The following is a 20,907-nucleotide window of genomic DNA, read 5'->3' as shown; positions in this document are numbered from 1 at the left end:
CAGTGTGAGATGATACCTCATTGTAGTTTTGATTTGCATTTCTCTAATGATCAATGATGTTGAGCATTCTTTCATGTGTGTGTTGGCAATCTGTATATCTTCTTTGGAAAAATGTCTGTTTAGGTCTTCTGCCCATGTTTGGATTGGGTTGTTTGTTTTTTTGTTATTGAGCTTCATGAGCTGCTTGTAAATTTTGGAGATTAATCCTTTGTCAGTTGCTTCATTTGCAAATATCTTCTCCCTTTCTGAGGGTTGTCTTTTGGTCTTGTTTATGGTTTCCTTTGCTGTGCAAAAGCTTTGAAGTTTCATTAGATCCCATTTGTTTATTTTTATTTCCATTTCTCTAGAAGGTGGGTCAAAAAGGATCTTGCTGTGATTTATGTCATAGAGTGTTCTGCCTATGTTTTCCACTTAAGAATTTGATAGTGTCTGGCCTTACATTTAGGTCTTTAATCCATTCTGAGCTTATTTTTGTGTATGGTGTTAGGGGGAGTGTTCGAATCTCATACTTTTACATGTATCTTCCAGTTTTCCCAGCACCACTTATTGAAGAGGCTGTCCTTTCTCCACTGTACATTCCTGCCTCCTTTATCAAAGATAAGGTGACCATATTGCATGGGTTTATCTCTGGGGTTTCTATCCTGTTCCATTGATCTATATTTCTGTTTTTGTGCCAGTACCGTACTGTCTTGATTACTGTAGCTTTGTAGTATAGTCTGAAGTCAGGGAGCCTGATTCCTCCAGCTCCGTTTTTCGTTCTCAAGATTGCTTTGGCTATTCGGGGTCTTTTGTGTTTCCATACAAATTGTGAAATTTTTTGTTCTAATTCTGTGAAAAATGCCAGTGGTAGTTTGATAGGGATTGCAGTGACTCTGTAGATTGCTTTGGGTAGTAGAGTCATTTTCACAATGTTGATTCTTCCAATCCAAGAACATGGTATATCTCTCCATCTATTTCTATCATCTTTAATTTCTTTCATCAGTGTCTTATAATTTTCTGCATACAGGTCTTTTGTCTCCTTAGGTAGGTTTATTCCTAGATATTTTATTCTTTTTGTTGCAGTGGTAAATGGGAGTGTTTTCTTGATTTCACTTTCATATTTTTCATCATAAATGTATAGGAATGCCAGAGATTTCTGTGCATTAATTTTGTATCCTGCTACTTTACCAAATTCATTGATTAGCTCTAGTAGTTTTCTGGTAGCATCTTTAGGATTCTCTATGTATAGTCTCATGTCATCTGCAAACAGTGACAGCTTTACTTCTTCTTTCCCGATTTGGATTCCTTTTATTTCCTTTTCTTCTCTGATTGCTGTGGCTAAAACTTCCAAAACTATGTTGAATAAGAGTGGTGAGAGTGGGCAACGTTGTCTTGTTCCTGATCTTAGTGGAAATGCTTTCAGTTTTTCACTATTGAGGACAATGTTGGCTGTGGGTTTGTCTTATATGGCCTTTATTATGTTGAGGAAAGTTCCCTCTATGCCTACTTTCCGGAGGGTTTTTATCATAAATGAGTGTTGAAGTTTGTCGAAAGCTTTCTCTGCATCTATTGAGATGACCATGTGGTTTTTCTCCTTCAATTTGTTAATATGGTGTATCACATTGATTGATTTGCATATACTGAAGAATCCTTGCATTCCTGGAATAAACCCCACTTGATCATGCTGTATGATCCTTTTAATGTGCTGTTGGATTCTGTTTGCTAGTATTTTGTTGAGGGTTTTTGCATCTATGTTCATTAGTGATATTGGCCTGTAGTTTTCCTTCTTTGTGACATCCTTGTCTGGTTTTGGTATCAGGGTGATGGTGGCCTCGTAGAATGAGTTTGGGAGTGTTCCTCCCTCTGCTATATTTTGGAAGAGTTTGAGAAGGATACGTGTTAGCTCTTCTCTAAATGTTTGATACAATTCGCCTGTGAAGCCATCTGGTCCTGGGCTTTTGTTTGTTGGAAGATTTTTAATCACAGTTTCAATTTCAGTGCTTGTGATTGGTCTGTTTATATTTTCTATTTCTTCCTGATTCAGTCTTGGCAGATTTTGCATTTCTAAGAATTTGTCCATTTCTTCCAGATTGTCCATTTTATTGGCGTAGAGTTGCTTGTAGTAGTCTCTCATGATCTGTTGCATTTCTGCAGTGTCAGTTGTTACTTCTCCTTTTTCATTTCTAATTCTATTGATTTGAGTCTTCTCCCTTTTTTTCTTGGTGAGTCTGGCTAATGGTTTATCAATTTTGTTTATCTTCTCAAAGAACCAGCTTTTAGTTTTATTGATCTTTGCTATCGTTTCCTTCATTTCTTTTTCATTTATTTCTGATCTGATCTTTATGATTTCTTTCCTTCTGCTAACCTTGGGGTTTTTTAATTCTTCTTTCTCTAATTGCTTTAGGTTCAAGGTTAGGTTGTTTATTCGAGATGTTTCCTGTTTCTTAAGGTAGGATTGTATTGCTATAAACTTCCCTCTTAGAACTGCTTTTGCTGCATCCCATAGGTTTTGGGTCATCGTGTCTCCATTGTCATTTGTTTCTAGGTATTTTTTGATTTCCTCTTTGATTTCTTCAGTGATCACTGTTATTAAGTAGTATATTGTTTAGCCTCCATGTGTTTGTATGTTTTACAGATCTTTTCCTGTAATTGATGTCTAGTCTCATAGCATTGTGGTCGGAAAAGTTACTTGATATGATTTCAATTTTCTTAAATTTACCAAGGCTTGATTTGTGACCCAAGATATGATCTATCCTGGAGAATGTTCCATGAGCACTTGAGAAAAATGTGTATTTTGTTGTTTTTGGATGGAGTGTCCTATAAATATCAATTAAGTCCATCTTGTTTAATGTATCATTTAAAGCTTGTGTTTCCTTATTTATTTTCATTTTGCATGATCTGTCCAGTGGTGAAAGTGGAGTGTTAAAGTCCCCTACTATGAATGTGTTACTGTTGATTTCCCCTTTTATGGCTGTTAGTATTTGCCTTATGTATTGAGGTGCTCCTATGTTGCGTGCATAAATATTTACAATCGTTATATCTTCTTCTTGGATGGATCCCTTGATCGTTATGTAGTGTCCTCCTTTGTGTCTCCTAACAGTCTTTATTTTAAAGTCTATTTTGTCTGATATGAGAATTGCTACTCCAGCTTCCTTTTGGTTTCCATTTGCATGGAATATCTTTTTCCATCCCCTCAATTTCAGTCTGTATGTGTCCCTAGTTCTGAAGTGGGTCTCTTGTAGACAGCATATATATGGGTCTTGTTTTTGTATCCATTCAGCCAGTCTGTGTTTTTGGTGGGAGCATTTAATCTATTTACATTTAAGGTAATTATCGATATGTATGTTCCTATTCCCATTTTCTTAATTGTTTTGCGTTTGTTATTGTAGGTCTTTTCCTTCTCTTGTGTTTCTTGCCTAGAGAAGATCCTTTAGCATTTGTTGTAAAGCTGGTTTGGTGGTGCTTAACTCTCTCAGCTTTTGCTTGTCTGTAAAGGTTTTAATTTCTCCATCAAATCTGAATGAGATCCTTGCTGGGTAGAGTAATCTTGGTTGTAGGTTTTTCTCCTTCATCACTTTAAATATGTCCTGCCAGTCCCTTCTGGCTTGCAGAGTTTCTGCTGAAAGGTCAGCTGTTAACCTTATAAGGATTCCCTTGTGCATTATTTGTTGTTTTTCCCTTGCTGCTTTTATTATGTTTTCTTTGTATTTAATTTTTTTTTTTCTTCGGTACGTGGGCCTCTCAGTGTTGTGGTCTCTCCCGTTTCGGAGCACAGGCTCCGGACGCGCAGGCTCAGCAGCCATGGCTCATGGGCCCAGCTGCTCCGCGGCACGTGGGATATTCCCAGACTGGGGCATGAACCTGTGTCCCCTGCATCGGCCGGCAGACTCTCAACCACTGTGCCACCAGGGAAACCCTTTGTATTTAATTTTTGAAAGTTTGATTAATATGTGTCTTGGCCTGTTTCTCCTTGAATTTATCCTGTGTGGGTCTCTCTGTGCTTCCTGGAGTTGATTAACTATTTCCTTTCCCATATTAGGGAAGTTTTCAACTTTAATCTCTTCAAATGTTTTCTCAGTCCCTTTCTTTTTCTCTTCTTCTTCTGGAACCCCTATAATTCAAATGTTGGTGCGTTTAATGTTGTCCCAGAGTTCTCTGAGACTGTCCTCAGTTCTTTTCATTCTTTTTTATTTATTCTGCTCTGCAGTAGTTATTTCCACTAATTTATCTTTCAGGTCACTTATCCGTTCTTCTGCCTCAGTTATTCTGCTATTGAACCCTTCTAGAGTATTTTTAATTTCATTTATTGTGTTGTTCATCATTGCCTGTTTCATCTTTAGTTCTTCTAGGTCCTTGTTAAATGTTTCTTGCATTTTGTCTATTCTATTTCCAAGGTTTTGGATCATCTTTACTATCATTATTCTGAATTCTTTTTCAGGTAGACTGCCTATTTCCTCTTTATTTGTTAGATCTGGTGCATTTTTATCTTGCTCCTTTATCTGCTGTGTGTTTTTCTGTCTTCTCATTTTGCTTATCTTACTGTGTTAGGGGTCTCCTTTTTGAAGGCTGCAGGTTCGTAGTTCCCGTTGTTTTTGGTGTCTGTCCCCAGTGGCTAAAGTTGGTTCAGTGGGTTGTGTAGGCTTCCTGGTGGAGGGGTCTAGTACCTGTGTTCTGGTGGATGAGGCTGGATCTTGTCTCTCTGGTGGGCAGGTCCACGTCTGGTGGTGTGTTTTGGGGTGTCTGTGGACTTATAATATGATTTTAGGCAGCCTCTCTGCTAATGGGTGGAGTTGTGTTCCTGTCTTGCTAGTCGTTTGGCATAGTGTGTCCAGCACTGTAGCTTGCTGGCCGTCGAGTGAAGATGGATGTTGGTGTTGAGATGGAGATCTCTGGGAGATTTTCGCCGTTTGATATTATGTGAAGCTGGGAGGTCTCTTGTGGACCAGTGTCCTGAAGTTGGCTCTCCACCTCAGAGGCACAGCACTGACTCCTGCCTGCAGCACCATGAGCCTTTCATCCACACGGCTCAGAATAAAAGGGAGAAAAAGTGGAAAGAAAGAAAGGAAGAAAGGAAGGAAGGAAGGAAGGAAGAGGATAAAATAAAATAAAGGTAAAATAAAATAACGTTATTAAAATAAAAAATAATTGTTAAGAGAAAAATTTCTTTAAAAAGTAAAAAAACAAAACAAAACAACCCCCCCCCCCAAAAACGGACGGATAGAACCCTAGGATAAATGGTGAAAGGAAAGCTATTCAGACAAAATCTCACACAGAAGCATACACATACACAGTCACAAAAAGAGGAAAAGGGGAAGAAATAATAAATCTTGCTCTCAAAGTCCACCTCCTCAATTTGGGATGATTCGTTGTCTATTCATGTATTCCACAGATGCAGGTACATCAAGTTGATTGTGGAGATTTAATCCGCTGCTCCTGTGGCTGCTGGGAGAGATTTCCCTTTCTCTGTTCGCACAGATTTCGGGGCTCTGTTTTATATTTGGCCCCGCCTCTGCGTGTAGGTCACCGGAGGGCGTCTGTTCTTCACTCAGACAGGACGAGGTTAAAGCAGCCGCTGATTCGGGGGCTCTGGTTCACTCAGGCCGGGGGTAGGGAGGGGCATGGAGTGCGGGGCGAGCCTGCGGCGGCAGAGGCCAGCATGACATTGCACCAGCCTGAGGCGTGCCATACGTTCTCTTGGGGAAGTTGTCCCTGGATCCCGGGACCCTGGCAGTGACGGGCTGCACAGCCTCCCTGGACGGGAGGGTGGAGAGTGACCTGTGCTTGCACACAGGGTTCTTGGTGGCAGCAGCAGCAGCCTTAGCATCTCATGCCCGTCTCTGGGGTCTGTGCTGTTAGCCACGGCTCGCGCCTGTCTCTGGAGGTCCTTTTAAGCAGCGCTCTTAATTCCCTCCATCGCGCGAGAGGAAGCAAAGAGGGAAGAAAAAGTCTCTTGCCTCTTCGGCAGGTCCAGACTTTTCCCCGGACTCCCTCCCGGCCAGCCGTGGCGCACTAACCCCCTGCAGGCTGTGTTCACGCCGCCAACCCCAGTCCTCTCCCTGCGCTCCCAAGCCTCAGCTCCCAGCCCCGCCCGCCCCGGCAGGTTAGCAGACAAGCCTCTCGGCTTGGTGAGTGCCGGTCGGCCCCGATCCTCTGTGTGGGAATCTCGCCGCTTTGCCCTCCGCACCCCTGTTGCTGTGTTCTCCTCCGCGGCTCTGAAGCTTTCCGCCTCCGCCACCCGCAGTCTCCACCGTGAAGGGGCTTCCTAGTGTGTGGAAACCTTTCCTTCTTCACAGCTCCCTCCCACTGGTGCAGGTCCCGTCCCTATTCTTTTGTCTCTGTTTTTTGTTTTTTCTTTTGCCCTACCCAGGTACGTGGGGAGTTTCTTGCCTTTTGGGAGGTCTGAGGTCTTCTGCCAGCGTTCAGTAGGTGTTCTGTAGGAGTTGTTTCACATGTAGATGTATTTCTGATGTATCTCTGGAGCGGAAGGTGATCTCCGCGTCTTACTCTTCTGCCATCTTCCTCCTCTCCTGGTTTGTTTTCTTATTGTTGAATTTAAGAGTTATTTTTTTCGTGTATTTTAGGTAACAGTCCTTTATCAGATATGTCTTTATCAGATATGTCAATTATTTCTTTCATGAATTATGCCTTTGGTTTTATATAGATTGATTTTCAAATATTAAACTAATCCCTAGGACAAACTCCATTTGGTCATGACTTACTATCCTTTTGAGATATGGCTCTATTCAGTTCCTTAATATTTTAACTGTTTTCATATCTGTATTCATGGGGAATGTTGACCTACAATTTTCTTTCTTTATCATGTCTGTGTCAAATATTGACATCAGGGTTATGCTGGACTTATAAAATGAATTGCGGAGTGTTTAGTCTTTTTCAGAAAAAATTGTGAATATTTATTTTTATTTATTTATTTCCTTAAATGCTTGATAAAATTTAACAGTGATCGCATCTGGACTTGAGTTTTTCCTTGTGGGGCATTTAATCCTACTGATTTAACTTCTTAGTGGTTATAGAGCTATTAAGATTTTCTATTTCATCTTTTGTCAGCTTCAGTAAGTTTTGTGTTTCATGGAATTTGTGTATTTCATTTAAGTTTTCAAATGTATAAGGGTTTTCATAATATCTCTGTGGGGTTTTTTTGTTGTTGTTTTTTTTTTTTGCTGTACGCGGGCCTCTCACTGTTGTGGCCTCTCCCGTTGCGGAGCACAGGCTCCGGACGCACAGGCTCAGTGGCCATGGCTTACGGGCCCAGCCGCTCCGCGGCATGTGGGATCCTCCCGGACCGGGACACGAACCCGTGTCCCCTGCATCGGCAGGCGGACTCTCAACCACTGCGCCACCAGGGAAGCCTTCTTTTATTTTTTTTATGTCTGTGGAATACAAGGTGATATTCTCTTTCATTGTGGATATTTATAATTTATGTTTTATTTCTCTTGATCAGTCACGTAGAGGTTTTTCAGTGTTGTTAATTATTGAACAGACCTACTTTGGCTTTGTGAATTGTCTATATTTTTGTCTTCTTTTTACTTAAAATTTTTTTTAAAAAGTTAAGCAGTTTTAAAATGTTTGTTATTTCCTTCCTTCTATCAATACTTCCTCGGATTTAATTTATTCATGTTCTTCTAGCTTCTCAAGGTAGAAACTTAGATCTTTGAGACAACTGGGTAGCCAATTGGAAAAGTCCATTTGTGGATCCAATTAAAATTCATACCATATATTAGGAGAAAGTACAAATGTATCAAATGTTCAAGTATAAAAAATAAAATAGGGACTTCCCTGGTGGTCCAGTGAGTAAGACTGCATGCTCCGAATGCAGGGGGCCCGGGTTCGATCCCTGGTTGGGGAGCTAGATCCTGCATGCTGCAACCAAGATCCCGTGTGCCACGTCTAAGACCCGGTGCAGCCAAAATAAATAAATAAATAAATATTAAAAAAAATGCAACACAAGTACCCATCAATGTATTGACTAAGTTATGGTCTATCTAATGCTGTGTAGCTGCCATAAAAAAAAAGTTCAGTGTACTTCTGTGGAGAAATCTCCAGGATACATTGTAAAGTGAAAAAATCAGATGCAGGGGAATATATTGGGTTGGTCAGAAAGTTTGTTGGGGTTTTTCTCTAACATCCCCAGTGAACTTTTTGGCCAACCTGATATATAGTACGCTATCTTTTGTTAAAAAGAGGTAGAAATATTATGATTCTTACTTGTATTTTCATAAAGTGACGTTTTAAAGGGACAAGAGGGAATGGGGTACATGCAGAGTGTGAGTGACAATTCTAAGTGGAAACTTTTTTATTTTGTTTTGACTTCTGAAACATGTAAGTGTATCATCTATTTTAAAAATCATGAAAAAATTCTTCCAGGTTGGGATGTACTAATTTGCATGTTCTGTGAATCATTTAAGGAAGAAGCAATTCTAAATTTAAACTTTCTCAGATAACAGAAAGAGGGACCACTGCCCAACTCATTTTATGAGGCTAGAATAATTTTGTTTCTAAAATCTAACTGTATGTTGAGTGAAGGAGGCAACATAAGGAAAAAATGCATATGATTTGATTTTATCACAAAAGTCAGGGTAATGGTTATCTCTAGTGGGAAGGTGGAAGTTGTGGTCAGGTGGGGCACATGGGGGGTTTCAGCGTTGCTCCAATGTTCTATTTCTTCATCTCAGTTTCAGTTCTATTTTGTTCAGTTTATAATTGTGTTTAACTCTACCTTTGTTTTATTTTCTTTATCTGTGTTCTAATCAATTACAAGTGTTATAAATTAATGAAAGAAGCTATAGTAATCGTGGAATACATGTTCATCTAACAAATTAGCTTTAAAATATATAAAGTAACAACTGATAGAATTTGCATAGGGGAATACAAGAACTTTCAACAGTTGAAGATAGAGCTTTTAACTCTCCTCCGAAATTAGCAAGTTAAGCAGATGAAAAAAATCGAGACTTAGAAGTGTTTATTTTTTTATTTTTTTTTTATTTTTATTTTATTTTTTTTTTGCGGTACACGGGCCTCTCACTGTTGTGGCCTCTCCCGTTTGCGGAGCACAGGCTCCGGACGCGCAGGCTCAGCGGCCATGGCTCACGGGCCCAGCCGCTCCGCGGCACGTGGGATCCTCCCAGACCGGGGCACGAACTCGAGTCCCCTGCATCGGCAGGCGGACTCTCAACCACTGCGCCACCAGGGAAGCCCAGAAGTGTTTATTTTTTGAAGGTGGAACTGTTTAATGGCATAATTATTCCATTCTGTGTTAAAACATTTGGTAGAGCAGTGATTTTAAAAATTGATAAAAACTGGTTTCTCCCAAACTAGTTTCACCAAGGGAATTAGAGGTCAGTTAAATCTGTACCTAGTGGGGACCACCTAGTTTTGTTTTAAGCTATTTCTGTTGGGATTTATACTCTGCAACTAGCACAACAGTTCTAGCCAGTGTTAGAATTGTTCATACTATGATCAGCCCAGGTTCATTGCAAATAAAGCTTCTGGTAAAAAAAAAAAAAAAAAATCATGCTACAGAAAAGAACAGAGAGGGTATGCAACACTGGAAATTCAACAGATTTAGGGACCAAATGAAAAAGTGGCTTTCTTCATTTAAAGGGCTGTCTACCATTTCTCCTCTTAACTTACTCCAAACCTCAAAAATAACTACTTGGGAAGAGGTAGTGAATATATGTGGGAATTTAGATCCTTGTTAGGAATTCAGTTTTTCATTTAAACCCGTCACGTTCTCACTCAGTTTTGCTCCTTGGAGATATTGGTTGGGGAAGGTTTGGAGGTTGGTTGTAGCAGGCTTTGGAGCAGCAGACACTTTGTAGAACTAGTCTCTGTGAAAGTCCTTATTAGGAAATTTAAAGGGCGCTCTGCCTTGTCAGCAGTAAGGATCAGTCCACTGATGAGGCTGAGATGTAGACAGGGTTTGGAGTTATTTTCTGTGTAAGAGAGCTCTTTTTAACCCAGAAAGGATCAATTCAAATCGTATACACAGGTTTGGCCTAGTCTAGTCTTGTCATAGCCACCGTCTAAACTCTTCAGTCCTATCTGAACTGAAAAAATAAAAGGAATTTCCACCCTCATGTCCACCTTAACCCAACCTGCCATATTAAAAGCAAAAACAAAAACAGTTTGTGCAGGGCAGGCTGGATAGGCTGCAGTAGGCTTAACTTTTTTTCTGGTATTGATCAGTACATGAGAATCTGTCCACTATCTCTGATTTGATTCCACCGTAGTCCTTTCCTTAGAGAATTTGAAGAAGAAATTGTCACTCTGCTCAGTTTTCTAGAGTTGACAGCCTGCCATTAAGGGGTGGCATTCTGTACTCTCCAGTCCAGGATGCAGATGGTGTGGCCTCCCTTCATTTCATTTGTGACATGCAGGAAGTTGGCATACACAGGGAAGTTTCCCTCTACTGGGCCATTCTTGTAAATATCAGCTGCGATCTTAAGGGACATAGTAGAAACTGCAGCTGTAGTGCTCGTTATCTTTGTAGGAAGGAGTATAGCCAGGCTCACAGGTCTTGCTGCACTTGGGAGTGTCTCTTCACCTCCATCTCCTGGTAGCTGAGAGCCATTGAAATGGTGCTCACATTGTGGGATAGAATAGGACCTACAGCCTACGTGGGCATCATAGAGGCCACCAGAGACCTTTCTTGGTCTAGAAATTCCAGGCTCCAGAGGGAAAGCCCCCATGCAGCCATCCCCATACTTCGCAGTAGATGAGCACGTTTTCAGCAGGCATCTCTGTGGGGGCATTCCTACTGGTGTCAATACAGATCTGATCAGAAATGGTTTTTATGACCCCATAAATGCCCAGGAAGAAACACAGGACTGTTGGCAATGTCTTTTTTAATGTTTAGACAGTTTAGCCACCATTCCTCGGTCGCAAAATGTTTTTGGCATATCCATTTTCTTAGCAAACTGTACTCTCTGAGGCAGCTTGGATCTATCCAGGAAATGCTTAAGAAGCCCATTCAGTTCATACCACCATTGTGGAGGCTGAACAGTTCATCTGCAGGGGTGCAAAATAGGGTCTGCTTGGGATACTAGGCAGCACCATCAGGCAGAAAATGATGGCTAGGGCCCACCACACTTTGGCATCTGGATCCTGGATTTACTGAAGTTGTGGAGACCCTAAGCCTGCAGTTGCCATGTCTAATCTCAGTATCTGGTGTCTGGAACCCGAGTCCACCATGTTGCCACTTGGACAAGATATAAAATATTTTAATGACATGATTGTCATGCTGAACCTAATAGATATATATAGAATTCTCCATCCAGCAGAGAATTACACATTTTTTTCTAGCACATACAGATCCTTCTTAAAATTTACATGTTCTAGGCCACAAAGGGTGCTTCAGTAACTTCCAAAAAGTCATCATTATGCAGACCATAATCTCTGACCTGAATAAAATACAATAAATGTCAGATAGCTAAAAATGACTCAAATGTTTGCACACTTACAAGCATAGATCATAAGAGGAATTATAAAATAATTAGATATTAATGGAAATGCTGCACTTCAAAGTTTGTGAGATACTTAAAGTGAGATTTATAACTTATATATTTACCAGGAAGTAAGAAACTTTGGTAATTGGTATGGACTGAACTGTGTCTCCTTCCCCACGCCCTCAAAAAAAAAGGATATACTGAAGTCCTATCCTCCAGTACTTCAAACTGTGACAATGATTTGGAAATAGTGTCTTTACGGAGTTAAATTAAAATGAGGTCAGTAGGGTGGGCCCTAATCTAATATAATTGGTGTCTTTATAAGAAGGGAAATTTGGACATAGGCATGGACAGAGGGAAGGTGATGTAAAGACATAGGGGAGAAGTTGTCCATCTCCAGCCAGAGAGAGAGGCCTGGAACAGAACCTTCCTTCACGACTCTCAGAAGGAACCAACCCTGCTGATACCTTGATCTTGGACTTACAGTCTACAGAACTGTGAGAACAAATAAATTTCTGTTGTTTGAGCCACCCAGTCGGTGATACTTCAGTACAGCAGCCCTAGCAAACTAATACAGTAACTAATGAGACAAATATTAATTCAGAAGTTGGAAAAAGAGCTATAGAGTAAACAAAAAGGAAGGAAATAATAAGGCCAGAAATCTCTTAGAGAGTAGATATTATCAAAACCCAAAATTAGTTCTTTAAAAAAGTTAATATATTTAAAAATAGTTGGGTACATGATTTGTTCAATTTCAGAAAAAGCATAAATTTAATATACATCTGTTAAGAAATAATAAAAGAGAATGTCTTTAATTTGATGAAGGATATGTGCCCAGAAACCTAAAGCAAACATTAATGGAAAAACTGTACATGCATTCCATTTAAGATCAGGAATAAGGTAAAGATGGTTAACAGTGTTTTTATGTTACTGGAGTTCCTGGCCAGTGCATTAAGAAAATAAATAGAAATGAGTTAATGGGATTGGAAGAGAAGAGATAAATCCGTAAATGTTTAGAGATCACCTATATAAAAATCTGTAGGGGAAATAGACAAACTATATGTATTAATAAGATAATTTAGTATTTCTTAAATAAAAGATTGTTTTCTGAAAATCAGAATTCCTTTGTACTCAAAATAATTAGCTAGAAGAGATGATATAAGATACCATTCACAATAATAAAAGAAAATCAAGTTTCTAGAATTTAATCTGACAAGTAATGCGCAAGATCTACATGGAGAAAATTCTAAAACTCTTATTAAAATGTATGATAAGAAGACCTGAAAAACAGATATACCATGTTCAAATATGGAAAAAAAAATTTCTGAAGATGTCAATTCTCCCTAAATTAATCTATAAGTTTTGTGGAATGCCAATAAAAATTCAGTGGAATATTTTGAGAAATTTGACATACTAAACAATTTGCATAAAACTTCTGATTCTAACGCACTTGTTTATATCATACCAAATCTTCTGCTGAAAACAAGTAGAAAACCTTGATTAAAATATAAATTCATCTATCTGAAGGCATAAGAGCTATGAAATCATTAAGGACTCAAGGGGCTAAGAGTCACAGAAATAGGTGTTTTGAGAGGTGAACCCCCAACATTCAGCTTTACCTTTCTCTTGGAGGCAGTTGTCTAGAGGCAGAGAAGTTAAAGAGAACTTTCAGAAATCTCACAGGTAAGGGAAACTAAAATTGGAGTTCAGTTCTCAATAAAAAGGAGGGCTCTGTTAAATATCTCAGGTAGTTAATTGGAACTCCTGAAAGTCTACACCATTTGGTGTAAGGACAAATGGAAATAGGCCAGCCCTCACAAAACTCAACTCAATTCTAATCAAATCAACCCCAGATTGGATTAAGGTAATCAGTGTAGTAGAAATGAAACATACAGTGATTTAAATTAAAACTTGATAGGTTTCACAGCAAACTGAAGAGAAGATTGGTGAACTGGAAAATAGGTCAGTAGGAAATATCTAGGTTGAAGCATGGAGAGGAAAAGAAATGGAAGGAAAGTTTAAAAATAAGTTAGGCTTCATATTAGACATAGTAAAAAAAATTAACATGTATGTATTTATATTTCCAGAAGGAGATAAAAGAGAGAAAATGGGACAAAAACAACATTTGAAGAGAATGATGGCAGAGAATTTTTCAGAGCTAACTAAAAACATAAATCCATACATAGATTCAAGAATTCTGTTGACTCCATGACAGGATAAAAACATCTAGGCACATAATACATCCAGCCACATAATTGTAAAACTTCTGAAAACCATAGATAAAGATACGATTTTAATAGTAGAGGAAAGGGACATGTAACTTCCAATAAGCAATGAGAAGGCAATTCACCTTTTAACAGAAATGATGGAAGTTGAAGATAATAGAAAATGGCATCTTAAAACTGCTGAGAGAAGGAAACTTGTCATCTATGATTCTATACCCAGAGAATATTTTTTAAAAATGAAGGCAAAAGAATGAAGTTGGATTCTACCTCACACCATATAAAAAATTAACTCAAAACAGATCATAGACTTAAATGTAAGAGCTAAAACTGATACTCGTAGAAGGAAACATAGATGTAAACTTTTTTGACCTTGGTTTGGGCAGTAGTTTCTTAAATATATCACAATCACCAAATCACAAGTACCAACGATAAAAGATAAATTAAGTTTCATCAAAATTAAAAACTTTTGTGCTTCCAAATAACACTGTCAAGAAATTGAAGAGACATTTCACAGAATGGGAGAAAATATTTGCAAGTTGTATATCTGATAAGGGTCTATTGTCCCGAAATATATAAAGAATATAACTCAACAATAAAAACACAAATAACCTAACTAAAAAATTGACAACTGATTTCAATAGAAATTTCTCCAAATAAGATATATAAATAACGAATAAGCACATGAAAGGGTGCTCAACATCATTAGTCTTTAGGGAAATACAAAACGACAATGAGATACCACTTCTCACCCACTAAGGTGAATATAATTAAAAGACAGTAATAAGTGTTTGCAAGAATGTAGAAAGATTGGAACTCTTGTGCATTGCTGGTGGGAATGTAAAATGGTACAACTGCTTTGACAAACAACCATTCAGTTCAGCAATTCTATTCTTAGATACATGCCCCAAAGAATTGAAAACACATGTAAATACAAAACCTTGTACATGAACTTTCATAGTAGCCTTAGTCATATTAGTGAAGGAAACAGTCCAAATGCCCATCAAGTGATGAATGGATAAACAATTGTGATATGTCCTTATAATGAGATTTTTTTAACATGTTTATTGGGGTATAATTGCTTTACAATGGTGTGTTAGTTTCTGCTTTATAACAAAGTGAGTCAGTTATACATATACATATGTTCCCATATCTCTTCCCTCTTGCATCTTCCTCCCTCCCACCCTCCCTATCCCACCCCTCTAGGTGGTCACAAAGCACCGAGCTGATCTCCCTGTGTTACGTGGCTGCTTCCCACTAGCTATCTGTTTTACATTTGGTAGTGTATATATGTCAGTGCTACTCTCTCACTTTGTCGCAGCTTACCCTTCCCCCTCCTCATGTCCTCAAGTCCATTCTCTACGTCTGCGTCCTTATTCCTGTCCTGCCCCTAGTTTCTTCAGAACCATTTTTTTTTCTTTAGTTTCCATATATATGTGTTAACATACGGTATTTGTTTTTCTCTTTCTGACTTACTTCACTCCGTATGACAGTCTCTAGGTCCATCCACCTCACTACAAATAACTCAATTTCATTTCTTTTTATGGCTGAGTAATATTCCATTGTATATACGTTTCACATCTTCTTTATCCATTAATCTGTCGATGGACACTTAGGTTGCTTCCGTGTCCTGGCTATTGTAAATAGAGCTGCAATGAGCATTGTGGTACCTGACTCTTACTGAATTATGGTTTTCTCAGGGTATATGCCAGCTTTGTTTTTTTCAAGATTGTTTTGGGTGTTCTAGATCTTTTGTTGTTCCATACAAATCTTAGAATTATTTGTTCCGGTTCTGTGAAATATGCCATTGGAATTTTGATAGGGATTGCATTGAATCTGTAGGTTGCTTTGGGTAGTATGGATATTTTAACAATACTAATTCTTACAGTCCATGAGCACTGAATAGCTTTTTATTTATTAGTATCTTCTTCAGTTTCTTTCATCAGTGTCTTATAGTTTTTAGTGTACAGGTCTTTCATCTCCTTGGTTAAATTTATTCCTAGGTATTCTTTTGATGCAGTGGTAAATGGGATTGTTTTCTTAATTTTTCTTTCTCTGTTAGTGTATAGAAATGCCATGGATTTCTGTGTATTGATTTTGTATTCTGCGACTTAGCTTAATTCATTTATTAGTTTTTTGATGGGAGTCTTTAGGGTTTTCTATATATACGGTTTTCTATATATATATTTGCACTTCTGCAAATAGTGCCAGTTTCACTTCTTTCCAATTTTGAGTCCTTTTATTTCTTTTTCTTGTCTGATTGCTGTGGCTAGGATTTCCAATGCTGTGTTGAATAGAAATGGTGAGAGTGGGCATCCTTGTCTTGTTACTGTTAGAGGAAAAGCTTTCAGCTTTTCACCGTTGAATTGTATGATGTGGGTTTGTCATATGTTGCCTTTATTATGTTGAGGTACATTCCTCTGTGCATACTTGTTGAGAATTTTTATCATAAATGGATGTTGAATAATATCAAATGCTTTTTCTGCATTTATTGAGATGATTATATGATTTTTATCCTTTATTTTGTTAATGTGGCGTGTCACATTGTTTGATTTGCAGATGTTGAACCATCCTTGCATTCCCGGGATAAATCCCACTTGTTCATGGTGTATGATCCTTTTAATGTATTGTTGAATTCAGTTTGCTAATATTCTATTGAGAATTTTACATCCGTGTTAATCATGGATATTGGCCTGTAATTTTTTTTTCTTCCTCCCCCCCTCCCTCTCTTTCTTTCTCTCTCTCTCTCCCTCCCTTCCTCACTCCCTCCGAACCTCCCTCCCTCCTTCCATCCCTTCCTTTCTTCCTTCCTTCCTTCCTTCCTGTCCTTGTCTGGTTCTGTATCAGGGTAATACTGGCTTCATTAAAAGCGTTTGGAAGCATTCCCTCCTCTTCAGTTTTTTGGAAGAGTTTTAGAAAAATAGGCATTAACTGTTCTTTGAATATTTGGAATAATTCACCAGTCAGTTGATTTAGTTCTATATATTTGTTTATTGGGAGTTTTTTTGATTACTGATTCAATTTTGTTACTAGTGATCGGTCTAGTCAGATTTTCTTTTTTTAAAATTTTCAGTCTTGGTAGATTGTATATATTGTATATTTCTGGAAATTTATCTCTTTCTTCTAGGTTGTCCAGTTTGTTGGTGTATATGTGTTCCTAATGTTCTCTTATGATCCTTTGTATTTCTGTGGTATCAGTTTTAACTTACCTCTTTCATTTCTGATTTTATGTTTTTGAGCCCTCTTTTTTCCTTGGTTAGTCTAGCTAGAGGCTTATTGATTTTTTTTTTTTTAATCTTCTCAAAGAACCAGCTCTTGGTGTCATTGAGCTCTTCTGTTGGATTTTTAATCTCAGTTTTATTTATTCATTTTCTTATATTTAGTATTTCCTTCCTTTTACTAACTTTGGGCTTTGTTCTGGTTTTATTTCCCCCCAGTTACTTTAGGTGTAAAATTAGATTATTTGAGATTTTTTTTATGTCTTGAGACAGGCCTGTATTGCTATGAACTTCCCTCTTATGACTGCTTTTGCTTCATCCCATAGATTTTGGTACATTTTATTTGTGTTTTCATTTGTCCTAGGTATTTTTTGATTTCTCCTTTGATTTCTTCAATGACCCATTGGCTGTTCAGTAGCATTTTGTTTAATCTCCATGTTTTTATGGGTTTTTTTTTTCAGTTTTCTTGTAATTGATGTCTAGTTTCATACCATTGTGGTCAGAAAAGATACTTGATATGATTTCAGTTTTTTTTGAATTTATTGATACTTGTTTTGTGGCTTAACATGTGATCTGTGCATGTGAGAGAGAATGTTACATGTACAGCTGAGGAGAATGTGTATTCTGCTGCTTTTGGATGGTGTATTCTCTATATGTCTATTAACTCCATCTGATATAATGTGTCATTTAAGACCAGTGTTTCCTTACTGAATTTTCTGTCTAGATGATATGTCCATTGCTGTAAGTGGGGTGTTAAAGTCCCCTACTATTATTGTATTGCTTTCATTTTTTCCCCCTTAGGTCCGTTAGTATTTGCTTTATATATTTTTCATGCTCCTATGTTGGGTACATACATATCTATAAATGTTATGTCTTCTTGGTGGATTGAACCCTTTATCATTATGTAGTGCCCTTGTCTTTTATAAGTCTTTGTTTTAAAGTCTATTTTGTCTGATATGAATATAGCTACACCACCTCTTTCCATTTCCATTTGCATGGAATATATTTTTCTATCTCTTCACATACAGTCTGTGTGTATTCTTACTTTTGAATTGAGTCTCTTGTAGGCAGCATGTAGATGGGTCTTTTTATCCATTCAGCTACTGTGTGTGATTTTTGATTTGTGAATTTAGTCCATTTGCATTTAAATTAATTATTGATTGGTATTTACTTACTGCCATTTTGTTAGTGGTTTTCTGGCTGTTTTTGTAGCTCCTCTCTGTTCTTTCTTCTTCTCTTTCTCTCTTGTTTGCTGGCTTTTTTTCGTGTTCTATTTAGATTCCTTTCTCTTCTTCTTTTGTATGTTTACTATAAGTTTGTGTGTGTGTGTTTGTGTGTGTTTGTGTCTGTGTGTGTGTGTGTGTGTGTGTGTGTGGGGTTACTGTGAGGTTCACATACAGCATCTTAAGTATACAGTAATCTGTTTTAAGTTGATAGTAACTTTTTTGAAAGTTTTAAAGTTTTACTCCTCTGTCATCTTTTATATTTTTGATAACACCTTTTCCATGTTTTAATATTATGCTTTCCTTAACTAAGTATTGTATTTTTAATTTTACTATTTTGTCTTTTAACCTTCATACTTGCTTTGTAAGTGATTTATCCACTACCTTTACTATATATTTACCTTTTCCCTTTTGTATGTTTTCTTACTATTAATTAGTGTCTTTTATTTTCAGCTTACAGAAGTCACTTTAGCATTTCTTGTATGGCTGATGTAGTGGTGATGAACTCCACTCTTGCTGAGTTCTGAATGATAACCTTGATGGCTAGAGAATTCTTGATTGGAATTTTTTTTTTTCCTTTTAGCACTTGAATAAGTCATGTTACTCCCTGTGGCCTGTAAAATTTCTGCTGAAAAATCTGCTTATAGCTTCATGGGGTTTCCCTTGTATGTAATAGGTTGTTTATCTCTTTACCCTTAAATTTTATCATTTTAATTATAATGTGTGTCACTGTGGTTCTCTTTGGGTTCATCTTATTTGGAACTCTCTGGGTTTCCTCAACTTGTATGTCTGCTTCCTTCCCCAGATAGAGAAGTTTTCAGCCATTATTTCTTTTATTTTTTAAAAAAATTTATTTATTGTATTTATTTATTTTTTGGCTGTGTTGGGTCTTCATTGCTGTGTGCGGGCTTTCTCTAGTTGTGTCGAGTGGGAGCTACTCTTGTTGCGGTGCGCGGGCTTCTCTTGTTGCAGAGCATGGGCTCTAGGCACGTGGGCGTCAGTAGTTGTGGCACGCAGGCTCAGTAGTTGTGGCTCACGGGCTTAGTTGCTCCACGGCATGTGGGATCTTCCCGGACCAGGGATCGAACCCGTGTCCCCTGCATTGGCAGGCGGATTCTTAACCACTGCACCACCAGGGAAGCCCCAGCCATTATTTCTTAAAATAATTGTTCTGGCCCTTTCTTTCTCTCTTCCCCTCTGGGACCTCTATAATACAAATGTTATTCACCTTGATGTTGTTCCAGAGGTCCCTTAAGGTATCTTCAATTTTTTAAATTCTTTTTTCATTTTGCTGCTCTGTCTGGGTGATTTCCATTGCTTTGTCTCAGCTCACTGATTCATTCTTCTACTTCATCCAGTCTGATTTTGAACTGCTCAAGTATTTTTTCCATTCAGTTATAACTTCTGTTTGGTACTTTCTTATATTTTCTATCTCTTTGTTTTTGGTTTGTTTTGGTTTGGTTTTGGGTTTTTTTTGGCTGCATGGTTTGTGGGATTTTAGTTCCCTGACCAGGGATTGAACCCAGGCCTTGGCAGTAAAAGTACCAAGTCCTAACCACTGGACTGCCAGGGAATTCCCTCTATCTCTTTGTTGATGTCCTCATTGTGTTCTTTCTTCTCCTGAGTTCGGTGAGCCATCTCTACAGCATTACTTCTAACTGTTGTGTAAGTTGCTTATCTCTGTTTCATTAAGGCCTTTCTCTGGAGATATGTTTTGTTCTTTAGTTTGGAACATATTTTTTTGCCTCATTTGCCTATGTTTGTCTTCACGTATTGGGCGAAACAGCTACTCTTCCAATTTCGAAAGAGCGGTCTTGTGTAGGAGATGACCCATGAGGCCCAGAAGTGCCATTTCCCCTGGCTCTCAGTGCTAGGCACTCAAGGGATGGCACTCGTGTGGGGTGCGTGCACCTGATGGCTGTGGCAGAGCTGTGGCTGCTCTGCAGGGAGGGCAGGGTGTGTTGCACTTGCCTGGCTCAGCTGCTGCATAGGGTGGGCTGGATGCAGGGTGCTCGTCCAGCCCCATTGTAGTGTGGCTGGTGTGTGTGGTAAGTGGGGGTTTAGGGTGCTCACCTGACCAGGTTGTGGCATGGCGTAGGTAGAGCATCCCTCCTGGTGCTAACAGCCTAGAGGGAGGACACCAAAAATGTCATTCATCAGCTCTGTCATAAGCAAGTTAGAATGTTATTGCAAAGCTTGCCAGTGCTTCTGTCCCCAGAGAATGTTCCAGCTGGCTCATGTCTCTCTGGCAGCAACTTTAAGATTAGTAAGTGGGTCTCCCTTGCTTATGGTGTAGGTGCTTTCCAAACCATTCCTTTTGCACTGGATCTCAGGGTGAGTGGGTCTGTATGTGACCCCTTTAATAGTGGCTACTCCCTTCCCTTTGGTTCTGTGGTTCTCCTGGATTTAATTCCCATTTATTTGCTAAATCAGATGTTTTGGGGGTTCACCTTTCCTGTGCCAGACCCAAGGGTTGGGGTACCTCATGCAGTGCTCAATACCTTCACTCCTTGAGGAAGAGTTCTATATTTTTGGAATCCCTGCTAACTGTGGGTAACTGCTTCTGGGCTGGTGTCCCAAGTAAAACCATGTCTCTGCCTCTCCTACCCCTCTCCATGTGTCTCTTTTATCTTTTGTTGCCAAGGTGTTGTTCATCTAGTTCTCAGGTCCTTTTCAGAGGAAAACGTCTCCTTATGTAGCTGCACATTTGTTGTGTTAATGGGAGGAGGTGAGTTCAGGGTCTTCCTATGCTGCCATCTTTAACTTCTCCCAGAAGTTTACTTGATATTACTGGTTTATTGTA

At 38.7% G+C, this 20,907-nt stretch overlaps 1 protein-coding gene, 1 non-coding gene and 1 pseudogene across 6 annotated transcripts in view; 1 reads left to right on the top strand and 2 right to left on the bottom strand.

Annotated features, from left to right (window-relative positions):
• The window catches only part of CDC42BPA (CDC42 binding protein kinase alpha), a 326,828-nt gene that overhangs the window by 73,301 nt on the left and 232,620 nt on the right, over positions 1-20,907 (top strand). The window lies entirely within an intron of this gene.
• Positions 10,296-20,130, bottom strand: LOC132516415 (cathepsin B-like; annotated as a pseudogene).
• On the bottom strand, positions 19,606-19,677 carry TRNAK-UUU (transfer RNA lysine (anticodon UUU)). Its single transcript has one exon. It is a non-coding gene; the product is annotated as a tRNA-Lys (tRNA).

This window comes from Lagenorhynchus albirostris, chromosome 2 (assembly GCF_949774975.1).
Source record: "Lagenorhynchus albirostris chromosome 2, mLagAlb1.1, whole genome shotgun sequence".
NCBI lineage: Eukaryota > Metazoa > Chordata > Mammalia > Artiodactyla > Delphinidae > Lagenorhynchus > Lagenorhynchus albirostris.
Note: the sequence above shows the minus strand (reverse complement) of the source record. Positions and strands in the feature narration are given on the sequence as shown.